The sequence below is a fragment of the Protopterus annectens genome, chromosome 1.part1 (genome assembly GCF_019279795.1).
Source record: "Protopterus annectens isolate FY-2018-M chromosome 1.part1, PAN1.0, whole genome shotgun sequence".
Classification (NCBI taxonomy): domain Eukaryota; kingdom Metazoa; phylum Chordata; order Ceratodontiformes; family Protopteridae; genus Protopterus; species Protopterus annectens.
Window position 1 is genome coordinate 1096720742 of NC_056726.1, and position 16659 is coordinate 1096737400.

A 16659-nucleotide genomic window follows, 5' to 3' on the forward strand; every position below is an offset into this window, starting at 1 on the left:
GGGAGAAATGGACACGTACCACGCAATCTGCAGACATTGAATATCAGTGATATGGATTGGGAAACAACGACAGATGTGGGGAGAAATGGACACGTACCATGCAATCTGCAGACATTGAATATCAGTGATATGGATTGGGAAACAACGACAGATGTGGGGAGAAATGGACACGTACCACGCAATCTGCAGACATTGAATATCAGTGATATGGAGTGGGAAACAACGACAGATGTGGGGAGAAATGGACACGTACCACGCAATCTGCAGACATTGAATATCAGTGATATGGATTGGGAAACAATGACAGATGTGGGGAGAAATGGACACGTACCACGCAATCTGCAGACATTGAATATCAGTGATATGGAGTGGGAAACAACGACAGATGTGGGGAGAAATGGACACGTACCACGCAATCTGCAGACATTGAATATCAGTGATATGGAGTGGGAAACAACGACAGATGTGGGGAGAAATGGACACATACCATGCAATCTGCAGACATTGAATATCAGTGATATGGAGTGGGAAACAACGACAGATGTGGGGAGAAATGGACACGTACCACGCAATCTGCAGACATTGAATATCAGTGATATGGAGTGGGAAACAACAACAGATGTGGGGAGAAATGGACACGTACCACGCAATCTGCAGACATTGAATATCAGTGATATGGAGTGGAAAACAATGACAGATGTGGGAAGAAATGGACACGTACCACGCAATCTGCAGACATTGAATATCAGTGATATGGAGTGGGAAACAACGACAGATGTGGGGAGAAATGGACACATACCACGCAATCTGCAGACATTGAATATCAGTGATATGGATTGGGAAACAACGACAGATGTGGGGAGAAATGGACACGTACCACGCAATCTGCAGACATTGAATATCAGTGATATGGAGGGAAACAACGACAGATGTGGGGAGAAATGGACACGCACCACGCAATCTGCAGACATTGAATATCAGTGATATGGAGGGAAACAACGACAGATGTGGGGAGAAATGGACACGCACACCGCGCAGACATTGAATATCAGTGATATGGAGGAAACAATGACAGATGTGGGGAGAAATGGACACGCACACGCAATCTGCAGACATTGAATATCAGTGATATGGAGTGGAAACAACGACAGATGTGGGAAGAAATGGACACGACGCAATCTGCAGACATTGAATATCAGTGATATGGAGAACAACGACAGATGTGGGGAGAAATGGACACATACCACGCAATCTGCAGACATTGAATATCAGTGATATGGAGTGGGAAACAACAACAGATGTGGGGAGAAATGGACACGTACCACGCAATCTGCAGACATTGAATATCAGTGATATGGAGTGGAAAACAACAACAGATGTGGGAAGAAATGGACACGTACCACGCAATCTGCAGACATTGAATATCAGTGATATGGAGTGGGAAACAACGACAGATGTGGGGAGAAATGGACACATACCACGCAATCTGCAGACATTGAATATCAGTGATATGGAGTGGGAAACAACAACAGATGTGGGGAGAAATGGACACATACCACGCAATCTGCAGACATTGAATATCAGTGATATGGAGTGGGAAACAACGACAGATGTGGGGAGAAATGGACACGTACCACGCAATCTGCAGACATTGAATATCAGTGATATGGAGTGGGAAACAACGACAGATGTGGGGAGAAATGGACACGTACCACGCAATCTGCAGACATTGAATATCAGTGATATGGATTGGGAAACAACAACAGATGTGGGGAGAAATGGACATGTACCACGCAATCTGCAGACATTGAATATCAGTGATATGGAGTGGGAAACAACGACAGATGTGGGGAGAAATGGACACGTACCACGCAATCTGCAGACATTGAATATCAGTGATATGGATTGGGAAACAACGACAGATGTGGGGAGAAATGGACACGTACCACTCAATCTGCATCTGAATATAGGAACAAAGGTCCTTGAAAATTAGGAACATCCAGCTAAAAATCTGGACACCTTTGTGGTTTCATTGATTGTTTGAACTGTGAGGGTATAAGTTGCTTTTGTCTGAAAGCTTGGAATGCAGTCATTGGAGAGAATGAGTTAATGTGAAAGTCAGTTTTAGTGACATTTCTAGGCTTCAACATATAAAAATTTAAAAAGTGAATTCATGCAGAAACATATATATTTTTTAAGCCTGAAGCAACATCAATATTTTATACACGCACACACATATATCTATATGTATATGTATATGTATATTTATATATATATATATATATAGATAGATAGATATATAGACAGACAGCTATTATTTGGGCTCACTTTATTTTCAACTGACTGTTTTATAAATGTTGTACCCAGTCAACTTATAAAGCTAATTTTCCCTGAATTCCACTGTAACTTTAAACATCAGTCTAGTTTTTATTAAATTATCATTTTAAGACCCTTCAGTAATGGTATTTTTATTTTGCTTTTCACAACATAATAGTGTACAGGGAAAGTAGACATTAGAATCTCCGATACTTGCCTTCTTACCAAAACTTGTATAATATGAGACCATTCCAGTGGAATAGATGGTGAAAGTCATGACTTGCATGACTGATGGAGTGGCAGTGAGGGCTGAGTGTGTCCATCCTGGTGAAGGGGCCACTTTAGTGGATTAAAGGGTGAAAGTCATGACTGTGGCCCAGCTGGCTCTTGGGTGACTGATGTAGTGGCAGAGAGGGCTAGTTGTGTCTATCCTGGGGGAGGGACCACTTCATTGGAGTAAAGTGTGAAAGTCATGACTGTGGCCCAGCTGTCACGTGGGTGACTGACAGAGTGGCAGAGAGGGATGAGTGTATCCTTCCTGGGGAAGGGCACTAGTTGTTAATGTTCCCTATGAGGAGGCATGGTTCAAAGGGGGGGGATTACCTTAAGATTTAACTAATGAGCATGGGAGGCAGAGAGGGAACATGGTTAGGGTATATAGAAGAAGGAAAAAAAAAACACCATATCGAGGCACAGATTTCCATGACCCCAGGACAGCCCCAAGATCCATGACTGGCTGCAGCAACAGTGAAGTAAGTCCAGGGTATAGGAGAGTGACTGGTAGATCTAGTGTGGCTATGAAGCAGTAGAACGGGCCTGGTATGCATGATGTCTGAGGGGGGCACCCCCAAAATTAATATTTGTTATTGTCATTATTGTCCACAGACTGTTGAGCAGGTATTGGATTTATCACACAGAATGGAAACTGTGCAAAATGTAAATTGTCGGACTGGTAGGAAACGCATGTGAGCTAAAGCCTTAAACACTATTGGTGAAAGGCCATATCTCATCACATGTTTAGATTTAAATATGAATCTCACAGGTAATAACTAAGGGCGGTCAGCTGCAAAACACAGGTAATAACTAAAGGGTGGTCAGCTGCAAAACACAGGTAATAACTAAAGGGTGGTCAGCTGCAAAACACAGGTAATAACTAAAGGGTGGTCAGCTACAAAACACAGGTAATAACTAAAGGGTGGTCAGCTGCAAAACACAGGTAATAACTAAAGGGTGGTCAGCTGCAAAACACAGGTAATAACTAAAGGGTGGTCAGCTACAAAACACAGGTAATAACTAAAGGGTGGTCAGCTGCAAAACACAGGTAATAACTAAAGGGTGGTCAGCTGCAAAACACAGGTAATAACTAAAGGGTGGTCAGCTGCAAAACACAGATAATAACTAAAGGGTGGTCAGCTACAAATAACATCTAAGACTTCTACTCTAACCTCCAGAGGATTTCATACCAATGAATTTGAGTCACATGCTCTAGGGTTCTAAAATGCATGGTATTGCAGACATGCTACATAGCACATTATAAGTAAAAATAATATTTTTCAGCTGACAGAGAATTTTTATTTCTGATCTAATCCAAACTCAGTAAAAAGTACTCTAGGCAATTATTGCATTCTGCATGCTGAGAACTACCTAAGTTCAACAGTTCAAGATATGATTACATATGCTAATACTTTACTAGTAGCAGCACAATTCAACTTTGCAGCACTATGAGTCCTGCAAAGAGTAAAATAAAAAAAAAAAAGAAAAGCAAAATATCAGACTACAACAGTGAAAACCTCTAAATGTACAAATGTACTGCATATCTGTAAAAGGCCATATCACAGCACGCTTTTGGGAATTCATAATAAAACTTTGAGAGTAACTACAGGATGGTCAAGTATGAAAGTATTTAAGATTTCTTTTCTTGCAACGGCAGTGTTATCAAAGCCTTAGACTGAATTTACTACATTGCATTAATTGCTCAAATATTTGGCATGTTCTTTGTGGCATGTTGCAAATGAAAAAAAAAAATTAGTAAAATACACAGGATGTTTACTCTTGATATAATACAAAGACAGTAAAAAAGCCAAGGCTATTGCTGTTCTCAGTGTACTGAAAAAGCAGTTCAATGTAATGTTGTCAATGAAAGCTGAGTATAATGTAAAATACCAGACAGCAGCAGTAGAGACATATAAACTAAAGCCAATAGGGACTGACTTTAAGAGGCTGTGTCACTATTGCCCTATTGCCCTTCCAACTTTAAAAGTGCTCTACTTAACCACCTTCTCTCCAAGTGGTTATGTAACTCTTGTATTACTCAGACATCACATAACCTACCCGTAGAGGCCTGTAACTTACCATCTCCACCTCTCCCCTTATCGGTTTCCCTTTTCCTTACTTCCCATCTCCTATCTCCTCTCGCTAAGCAATCCCTAATCCCTCCACTTCCCCTACTTCTTCCTTAATTCCTGCTCTCATTTCTCCCCTCTCTACTTACTGTCATTATTGTCATGTCCTCTTTTGTCTGCCTTTCTCTCTCACCTACTTCACTCCCCCCCAGTTTTCTGCATTGACAATGTAACATACTCCACCCACTTCTCATGATGTCATATTCCTGTGTTTCTGAGCGTTGGCTTAATTTAATGCCAAAACATCCTCCTTCCTTGGAACTCATTTCACTCTATAGTCAAAATTTTATTTTCTGTGTGTCTTCACGTTGTTTGCCATCCCATTATTATTGGCATTTTTTACTACGACTTTAGTTTTACCTTTAGCATTATTTCTGTTTGCATCTCATTCCAAATCATATTATGTAATTCCAATGTAAAGTTTGCATTTTGTATCCATTTTGTTTTTTTCTTGCAATCTTTTCTTATTTTCTGTGTGTTCTTTCTTGAAATGTTATGTTATATAATTAATATGAAAATATTTAATATGCATTTTTATTTCTTGCAGCTCCTTAAGTATTTCTTTCTTTTGTTGGAGCTTTTCTCTCTGAGGATCTACTGAAAATGGGCTATCCTGGCCCAGTGGACTTTCCTGGTAAACAAATGCCAATAAATACATAAATATTGCACTTTGAGATTTGTTTATGAAACAGCTTAGACATAACAGAGCATTCTACTCTAAATGAGACATAAATACTGTAATTCTAACCTCAGGGCTTCCAATGATCATACTTCTAAATTTAACTAGATAGCTTTAGCTGCCTGGAAGCAGCAAATTGTAACTACAGCATGTTCCAAACGGAAAATGTATATTTTTTATGGTGACATATATAGGGATTTCACATCTGATATAATGATAACTTAGTCTAGAAGTATGCTTGGCCCTTATTGTGTTCTGCATACTGAGAAGAAATTCAAAATAAGAGTGCCTGTAGAAAATGTGTATAACACAAAATGTCAAGACTATAGCACTGAATGCCACTAGGTAAAAATGGTTATCTGTAAAATGACATATATCAGTCCCCCAGTTGAAATTTCAAACTTTAACAACAAGATGGTCAAATTAAAAATCACATAAGTTTCATATATGAGCCTTATGCATTTCACTGCAGCCCTCTGCTAAAAATTTCCCCCCTGCATTAGTTGCTCAAGGATTTAACATGCTAACTATGACGTGTTGTAAATGAAAAGAGCCTGATAAAATACAAGACATTTTTATATATATCTGATGTAACGACACCTCAATAGAAAGTACTAGAACCCATCATTGTGGTTAGAGACCCACAATGAAACTTGTGTATAATATATAACGTCAGACTGTGGCAGTAATGGCACAAGAACTAAAGTTACAGACACCTCTTTTTGAAAGGCTCGATTTATGTCCAATTTGTAATTTCATTACGTATAACAACAGAATGGGCATTCCCATACATATATCAAATATTATAATTCAAAGCAGAGAGCTTCCAGTACAAGACATCTCTGAATTTGACCCCACATTTTATCCTGTTGGCACTGTAGCCATGGCATGTTACACCAGAAAACAAATCTTGTAAAATACATATTTTTTAAAACTGATCTTAAAACAACTCAATAAAAAAGCATAAATCATTATGGAGTTATGAATGCTGAACAGAAGTTCAGAACAATACTATCAGTATGTAACACAGGATGTCAAACTGCATGTATAAAATGCCATGTGCCACTTTTCCTTTAGGATTTTATTATGAAATGTTTTGGAATTTAGCAAAAAAAGTCTTTACAAAACCCACCTAAGTCTGTTATTATACCCTTACAGATTTCAATGAAACACCACATTAAATCTGACATCATGCATTTGTTCCACAAACATTTGGCATGTTAGTTACAGCATGTTGCAAATTAAAAATATTATTTCTAGAAATTATAGACTATTTTTACTTTTATTGCAATGGCAGCTTAGTGGGGAAGCTGTCTAGGACATCACTGAATTTTGCTTACTAAGCTGAAGTTCAGCGCAATGCCAAAGATGAAAACTGAGGAACATGCAAACTGTCAAACTGTGCCAGTAAAGGCATAGTACCAAAGCCCATGTTCCCCATCACAGAAAGGCTATATCTCTGTCCTCCTTTCAGATTTTATTACAAAACATTAAGGTAGTAACAACATTGTGATCAGTTACAAAATGTACCTAAGATTCCTGTTCTACTGTCCAGGAAGTTGTGTGCAGTGAATTTGAGATGACAAACTTAGTAGAATGAAAGCACAATATTGCATTTATTTAGCTGGTTAGTTAATTACTATTCATGCACTTAGTAAGTGGATCAGGCTACTGACCCTTTCCAGCCATATCCTGAGCTCAAAGAGCAGGTGTTAGAAAAATATGTATTCATGTGTGTATTAGTATTATACTTAATGCATTAGAAGCCCAAAAGGTTTAACACATTTATTCTGCTATAGGCCTAAAACAAACTGCAAATGCTTTCTGACTTTGTATTCTGTCAGCACAGCAAAAAACCTTGTTTATGCCTTAGGAAATTTACTGAGAAGCAGATGATTTTCTGCTAGTGTCAGGAAAATAATGAATAGAACAATACTGTTTCTATAATCTTATTAGACCTAGACACGTAGCCTTGTTCGTGTTATGAGAAAAAGCACAGCTGCGGAAATAATAGATAAGTAGAACAAAGACTGTTTAAACAATATGAACTGTAATCAGTGTTTGCTTTATGCTCTATTTAGAAAGTACCATGAATTGTAACACTGCATATTAGAAAACTACAACTAGCTAGTGGTCTTCAAGGCCATGATGTTTTTCGAAAAGCTTCCGCATAATGTCAGCAGAAAATCTGAAGCAACACCTGCTGTAGAACAATGCTAAGAGTTGTATTTGACTACATCAGCTTAGAAGGCAGTGGCTTGTAAAATAGTATAAGAATGGCATACTTCCTGTTAGAAATTAGACAAACTCTGTATCTGCATTTTTTGTCTCCTTGCACAAGAATAAAGGAACCTTAACTGAACCTTAGATGTATTGGTCTTTGAAGCTTTTTCCTTTGACAATTTGGTCCTCCGGACCGGAAGCCTCTCATTTTGTCTCGGATCAGATGGGCCAGGTGGCTTGAATCCGTACAGAGGAAGATACAGAATCGGTTCTCCTTATTTGAAAAGACCTCCGACTGAATTGTCGTACAAAAAGAGGCCAGTCACTTTCTGATCTGCGACCGAAGGGCAGGCTTCATTCGAACCAGGTGATCAATCACTGAGGCTCAGATAAGGTGAATCTACTTTTTGCTGTTTTAGATCAGGGACTTGATTGCATTTGTTCAGTCAGGATTTGTTATAAATTCAGGGACAGAAAGATTGCTATCTTGTCATAGATCAGGGAAACAGGATAAGTAGGCAGGTAGTCTGAAGAGACTATAAACACTTGTGGTACCACGTTAAAAATAAGAAGGGTTACATAACATTTAAAAGGTTAGAACAAAATGGGTAATAAGTGCACAAAAAGACCCCAAAGTCCGCCATTAACCGATGACGCAAAATACATGTGGTCACAGCGTGCCAATGTTAAATACTACTCAAAATGGGTTAATAAATATGAATTTGATGGTAAATTGGAAAAATCCTCACTTATCAAACTTATCAAACAGCTTAAAACTGATTCCAAAGGTCGGGTAAAAAAACAGCACAAATTAGGAATTCCTCGGGCACACAGGTGGATTGAGGAAGCAAACCGAAGGGAACAAATGAGTAAAAATTCAAAAGCGATGTTTTTAGATAAAGAGGACAATAATTTAGTAGTAGCATCAGCCCCTCTGCCTCTCCTACCAGAATACGAGGCGAGTGAACAGGCAAGTCCACCCCCACGATACCCTGCTATCCCTGTAAGCAGAGGCACTATGAAAGCAGAACCATTTGTTAGAGATCCCATCGAGACTAGGTCTTGAGCACGTAACGCAAGGGGGGATATTGAATTATACCAAATGGGTAGAGAATCACGAGCTATGAGTAAAGAAGAAGTATGTCCACTCAGAGAAGTACCTAATCCTCGAGCAGGACAAGAAGGTCAGGACTCAACTCTCTGAGTGTATAGACCCTGGACTCCGGAAGACATCCGGAAAGCCACTGAGGGAATTCCCCATCCAAAGGTTAACTTTAGAAAGTTTTTAGAAGATTTACAAGGAATGAGGTTAAGCTATTACTTAAATGGAGAAGAGGTAGAAAAAGTAGTCAGACAAATTGTGGGGCCAGATTGGCACATGATTTGTGGTGAGTGGAATCCTCATGATGCTGCACACAAGCCCCTCCCACATGACAGCGCAGAGCTAGACAACAAAGTGAAAGGTCTTACAGACCGAATCTCTGAGAAATGGAAACCTAGGGCAGACTGGACTTGCATTAACCAATGCATCCAACAAGAAGGTGAAACAGTTGATCACTATTATGCTAGATTATCAGAATGTTTTAACAGCCACTGCAGAATGCAAATTCCTGCAAATCAAGAACACGATTCCCCATATGAGCAGCAGTTAAAGAATGCATTTTTAAAAAGCAGTATTGCACCCATAAGCAGTTTTATTACAAAACACATGGTAGACCATCGTCCAAGCAAATTACAGTCACTGCTTGAATATGCTAGGCATGCCGAAAGGCATTTTAATAACAAAAAGAAAAAGAAAGCCCAAGTATTCTCTGTAGAAGACGGAGAAGTTTATATAGTACAATCCGGGAAAAAGGGCAAGAAAAATGGCCAGGGAAACAAACAATCTGATCAGCGATCAGAGGAATTTGAAGGGCGAAAGAAAAGGGGTGAATGTTTTAAATGCGGTAAAAAGGGACACATGGCAAAGGATTGCAAGAAAAACAGAAAGACAGCAACGGAAGATAAAAATGAAGAAGGTGAGGACTGACTATATGGAAGTCAAGAATCACTGAAAGGGAATAACAGAGAAAGGAAAAATGAAAATGTGATAGAAAGAGCAGAGGATGTGACAGGCGAAGTAACGGAAGTGCAGGAGGTTACAGACAGTGAAGAAAATGAAATATTAGATTTAGCTCTATTGAGCTTAGAGCTTTATTTAGCAGACACAAAACCAGAAGTTACACTCCTGGTAGAAGAGAGGGAAGTCAAATTCTTGTGTGACTCAGGGGCATCACGAACCCTGGTACATCCCTCCACACTACCAGAAAATTCAGAGTCACTTGATTACATACTAGTGAAGGCAGCCAATGGGCAGCTGTATCAGGAGCCTCTCTCCCATAACATTGCAATAACAGATCCTGTTTCAGGATTAACCCAGAAAAGCAAAATTGTTGTTTCTGCAAAATGCCCAGTAAACCTCTTGGGCAGAGATCTTATGCAGCTATTTGGTATAGCAGTAGTTCCAACTATGCAGTGTATGAAAGCACAGTGACAAATCAATACTTTTGCAGTGCAATCGGAGGGTGAAACATTTTATTGGTACAGCCAGGACTTGGTTACGACTGGTCCAGGGGCAGTAACCGAAGAATTAATGAATGTAGCCACCAGTAAGTTCCCCTTCCTTGGCATTGACATACAACACTTGTTGCATTATACCCTGTATTATTGTAATACACCAGGATCTGACAAGGAATATGAGCAAGAATTGTTTAGAAACCGTGCAAACAGATTAGTATTGCGTAGTCTGTACTGGGACATGAAAGGGAACAATGTAGTCAACTGTTCATTGCCCCAGGAGTTCTTTGCACTTTATAAATCAAATCGATTATCACATGTTAGTTTAACTAAAGACAAGAATGTAAAATGGGTAGACTTAGGAGAAAAAGTCACAAAATGGGAGAAGCAGACAGAATCAGAACTGTCGGAACAGGGAATACAAAGACAGAAATTGAACTGGATAACACAGACACACCCAGCTGTACACTTGCATTCTAGCGAAGACAGCTGATTAGCACTCTTATTAGAAGAGGAAGAAAATGCCTTACAAAATATACCAAAAACCCTCTGGTCAACGGGAAAATCAGATGTAGGACTCAATCGTACAGCAGGACCAGTTACTATCATGCCAAAGTCAGCATTTAGACCACAGAAGAGATGGTATCCCTTAAGAAAAGATGCAGAAGTCGGAATCAAACCTATCATAGCAGCATTACTTAAGGAGGGAGTACTGGCAGAATCTCTTGATTCACCATGTAACACACCCTTATTTCCAGTTAAAAAAGCAAATGGAGAATGGCGTATGGTCCAAGATTTGCAAGCTGTAAATGATGCAGTAATATCAAGGGCACCTACAGTGCCAGATCCACACACCCTGTTGAATGATTTAAAACCTCAACAGAAATATTTTTCTGTGGTAGATCTCAGCAATGCGTTATTTTCAATACCGATACACCCTGACAGCCAGTATTGGTTTGCATTCACATTTCAGGGGAAAAGGTATACATATACGCGACTACCGCAGGGATATTGTGAAAGTCCAACAATATTCTCACAAGAAATGGCAAGTAACTTGGCGGGGTTTACCCCACCAAAAGGCAGTCAGATTTTACTTTATGTTGATGACATCCTGCTGGCGGCCCCCACCCGGCAATATTATAAAGAAGATACTATAGTGCTATTGAGATTTTTAGCCGCTGAAGGACATAAAGTAAACAAAAATAAATTACAGCTTTGGAGAAAACAAGTTAAATACCTAGGATATGTAATATCCAAAGAGGGTAGAACATTAGATGAGGACAGAAAAATAGCGATTTTGCAAGCACCAAAACCCACTACCAAGAAGGAAATTATGTCCTTCCTGGGTACGACTAATTTTTGTTGGAGTTGGATCCCAAACTATGTTTTGGAATCTGCACCGTTGACTAACCTAATATTTGAGAAACCTATGGCAGCACAGGATTTGATACAATGGACACCAGAGACAGAATTAGCTTTCTGTAAGTTGAAACAGTTAATAGCATCATCATTAGTCTTAGGATTACCAAACTATCATAAACGTTTTTTTCCAAACTGTAGATTGCAAGCAAGGTTATATGACATCAGTATTGACACAACAGCATGGGGACAAGCAATGCCCCATTGCTTATTATTCATCACAACTGGACCCAGTGGCGCAGTCTTGGCCCCATTGTGTACAAGCAGTAGTTGCAGCTGCAATGGCAGTGCAGGCTTCGGCCTCAGTAGTGTTATTCCACCCTCTCACTTTGAGAGTGTCTCATGCAGTTGTGATTATTTTACTGCAAGAAAAGGTAGCATATCTTTCCCCTGCGAGGCATCTTTCCTGTATGACTATACTGTTGAGCCAACCTCATATGACAATTGAACGATGTACAACTTTAAATCCATCTACCTTGCTCCCAACTCCTGCAGATGGCACACCACACAGCTGTTTGCAGGTGATTGAGCAAAAGACACTACCTAGAAAAGATCTCATGGATGTCCCCTTGGATGATGCCGAGGTGACATATTACGTGGATGGCTCGTGTAAAAGGGGTCCTACAGGGCAGAACCTAACAGGATATGCAGTAGTTTCTGATACTGAGATTATAGAAGCAAAATCTCTACCACACAGCTTATCTGCGCAGGCAGCAGAACTGATTGCCTTGACACGGGCATGCATCTTAGCAAAGGATAAATGTGTAAACATTTTTACTGACAGCCAATATGCTTTTTCTACTGTACATGTTTTTGCACAACAGTGGAAAAATCGAGGAATGGTGACATCTACTGGCAAACCAATTAATCATGCACAGTATATTTTATATCTGTTAGAATCTATTCAGTTACCTCAAAAAGTAGCTATTTGCAAATGCATAGCACATACCAAACAGCAGGACAGAATTTCAAAAGGTAATGTGAGAGGCGATACAGCTGCAAAACAGGAAGCTTCAGAAGCATTTCTTTTGAATGAGGAATTACAACCTTCCAAAAGTTTAGACTTAGAAATGTTAAAAACAATGCAGGCACTTACTACGCAAGTTGAAAACAGAGATGGATGAAACAAGGAGCAATCCTCGAGAAAGGGCTGTACATCTCCAAAGAAGGAAAACCGATATTGCCATCTAATTTATTTAGATATGCAGCTTTGTTGAGCCATGGGCAATGCCATGTCTCAACAGGGGGGATGGTACAGTTGGTGAACCGGGTGTTCACTACATATGGATTTGTAAACAACACAAAAAAATGTTGTTTATCATCATGCCACATTTGTAATAAACATCATGCAGAGGAGGCGCTGAAGCCCAAGCAAGGGAGTTTCCCTACACCACTGTATCGATTTCATACTATTTGTATGGATTTCATAGAATAGAGTAAATGTGAAAATAAGAAGTATTGTCTTGTCATTGTGGATATGTTTTTCAAATGGGTGGAAGCCTTTCCGACCAAAAATCCAGATGCAGCTACTGTTGCAAAAACCCTTGTTAAAGAAATCATCCCTAGATTTGGTATACCGGAAAGGATCTACAGTGACAATGGTACACATTTTGTAAACCAAACTATACAGCAACTTAGCAAATATTTTGGGATTTCTTTAAAAAATCATTGTGCATATCACCCTCAATCTGCAGGGTTAGTGGAGAGGCACAACAGAGTTTTAAAGAACAAATTAAGGAAGCTTATGTCAGATACACAGAGAAATTGGGTGTACTGTCTGCCCCTGGCACTGTTGAGCATGAGAACTGTTCTGAATGCGAAAGGATTAACTCCTTTTGAAAATATATTTGGGAAGGCATACTACATACCTCAGTGGAAACCTCTCATGCCCACAGACCAGGAAGCCGACTGTACACTTGCAGAGTACATGAGGAGAATGTTAAATTTTAAACATCTATTGCAGTTTAATTCTATTTCAGATAAAGAGCAAACCAGTCCATCAGAAGTGGCAGTAACCCCAGGCACCTTGGGTCTGGGTGAAGGTCATCAAGAAAAATAATTGGACTACACTGAAGTGGGAAGGACCATACCAGGTTCTTTTGTCGACACCCACGGCAGTCAAAATCGCAGAAAGGGCACCTTGGATTCACTTAACACACTGTAAACTTTGTAAAAACTTTGAGCTAGACAAAAATTTTACTGTTACACAATAGGAATAAAAATGACAAAATCCAGAGGAAACAGGAATGCTGAACAACCCCAAAAGTATTGCATGATCATCCTGTTGACTGTACTGGTGACAATAATCTTTTTGCTGTGGCCTTTCCTTTTTCCGGCCACACCAGCTGAACAGAACAAATGTGATGCGTTACTCATAGACTGGCATCAGAACTTTAACACTTACCAAGCAATCAAATATGTGTATGCTGAAACTTTCAATGTTTCAAATTGCTGGATTTGTACAGCTTTACCAACAGCATACGGGGGATTATTAATGACTGCAGTCCCCCTAGGGGTCAATGAGACCTGGGAGAACTTGGTTTATGAAACCACAACCATTAAAGCAGAAGATAAAATAGCATTGCATTTTCCTGTTACACAAAAGGGAATTGTGTGTTTTTACAAAAATGATACTATTCAAATGGGTTGGAGCAATTGCAATATGACTATTCATTATAAATGTTATACCAAAGCTAACAGTGTAGATTCTATTTGTAATACAAACTATGATTCATTTTTTGAATCGATGCATAAAACTATTGACGAAGTGCAACATAATTCTGTTCTTTTTAAGCAACTGTGTATAACAGATAGGAAAATGTTTCATGCAGGGCAGCCATATTTTAGTAGTAAAGTTATTACTAAGGTATAAGATTGTTATTTTGTGTGTGGCAAAAAGGCATATAAATGGTTACCTGAGAATTGGTCCGGCAGTTGTTTTTTGGGTTACCTGGTTCCGGCCATACGACACACTGCAGTTTTGCCTCGAGGAAATATTCGAAATGCCCGAGAGGCCAGCAAGAAATCTGTCAGGAAACCTGAAAATCCAGTGGGACAAATTGATGTGGGCTGGAGAAACCATCATGCAATGGGCGATAAACTGACACGCATGGACCTGAGTGATGCTGTTATATTGTGGGCAGGCATATTACCAGCATATGGAGCGGTGAAATCAATTTGGGAGCTACAAAAACTGTCTATACTTCTCGAAGTAATGAGCAATGCAACTTTTTCCACTCTCGAATTGGTGACTGATGAACTGAATGCTATGAGAACTGTAGTGCTCCAAAACCGCATGGCTCTCGACTTTACCCTAGCGGCAAGAGGTGGTACGTGCGCTTTAATCAAAGAAGAATGCTGTTCATATATTCCTGACCATCAACATGAAATAGACAATCATCTTGAGGTAATTCAGCAAGTGTCGGCCATGACCAAACCAGGCCCAAACCCACTGACAGACTTTTTCCAGAAATTGTTTGGGGGGTGGGGTACCATCCTAATGAACATCTTGATTCCTATTTGTGTGGGAATGCTCCTGCTAGGAGTGTGTGTTTGTTGTGGCATACCTTGCATGAAAAGACTGATCAAATATTTTGTAGACATATCAGTTTCTGAGACTTTATATCAAAGTACTGAGTTTGAAGAATTGTTGAAAAATGAAATGCTTTTAGAAGTTTAAACTGAATGACTCACTTAACTGCAAATCCTAAGTGGAAGAGGTTCGGAGAAGAAACAAACTGTTTATGCTTTTGAGAGAAGAATAAAAGTGTTAATATGGGGGAAATGTTAGAAAAATATGTATTTATGTGTGTATTAGTATTATGCTTAATGCATTAGAAGCCCAAAAGGGTTAACACATTTATTCTGCTATAGGCCTAAAACAAACTGCAAATGCTTTCTGACTTTGTATTCTGTCAGCACAGCAAAAAACCTTGTTTATGCCTTAGGAAATTTACTGAGATGTAGATGATTTTCTGCTACTGTCAGGAAAATAATGAATAGAACAATACTGTTTCTATAATGTTATTAGACCTAGACAAGTAGCCTTGTTCGTGTTGTGAGAAAAAGCACAGCTGCAGAAATAAAAGATAAGTAGAACAAAGACGGTTTAAAGAATATGAACTGTAATCAGGGTTTGCTTTATGCTCTATTTAGAAAGTACCATGAATTGTAACACTGCATATTAGAAAACTACAACTAGCTAGTGGTCTTCAAGGCCATGATGTTTTTCGAAAAGCTTCTGCATAATGTCAGCAGAAAATCTGAAGCAACACCTGCTGTAGAACAATGCTAAGAGCTGTATTTGACTACATCAGCTTAGAAGGCAATGGCTTGTAAAATAGTATAAGAATGGCATACTTCCTGTTAGAAATTAGACAAACTCTGTATCTGCATTTTTTTGTCTCCTTGTGCAAGAATAAAGGAACCTTAACTGAACCTTAGATGTATTGGTCTTTGAAGCTTTTTCCTTTGACAGCAGGAAATACATTATGGTATTCCTAACCAACAATATTTTATGTGTGTGTGTGTGTGTGTGTGTGTGTGTGTGTGTGTGTGAGTGTGTGTGTGTGTGTGTGCATGTTTGCGTGTGTGCATGTGTGTGTCTATGCATACTGAGAGCAAGACAAATGCAGCTACTGGGCAGATACAAACACACACACACACACACACACACACACACATATATATATATATATATATATATATATATATATATATATATATATATATATAGATTGATAGATATATAGATAGATATAGATATATAGATGAGGTAGATGATATCATGATGGGATTATATCAATCTGTCATGTCATACACTTAACAACAGATCTATGATCTATATAGAAAAACAGAGCATATTAGAGTTCATTGACACTTTTCATATTCTCTGGGAAAAAGTTAAATGAGTGCATCTTCCTAAAAAAGTTTCCTTAGTGTTGCCATGATAACAAATGTGAACCACTCCTTTGAGCTGTTTACTAGGCCACAACATGATCTGCCCCTGATCCCTCCATAGATCACTTTGCAGTTTCTCCTTCAGTGATTAGTTCATTCATAAAC

The 16659-nt window shown here is 39.1% G+C and overlaps 1 protein-coding gene across 1 annotated transcript in view; it reads right to left on the bottom strand.

Moving 5' to 3' along the window:
- LOC122815448 (acetylserotonin O-methyltransferase-like) overlaps positions 1-16659 on the bottom strand; it is a 485689-nt gene that overhangs the window by 430845 nt on the left and 38185 nt on the right. The gene's annotated exons all lie outside the window — the stretch shown is intronic.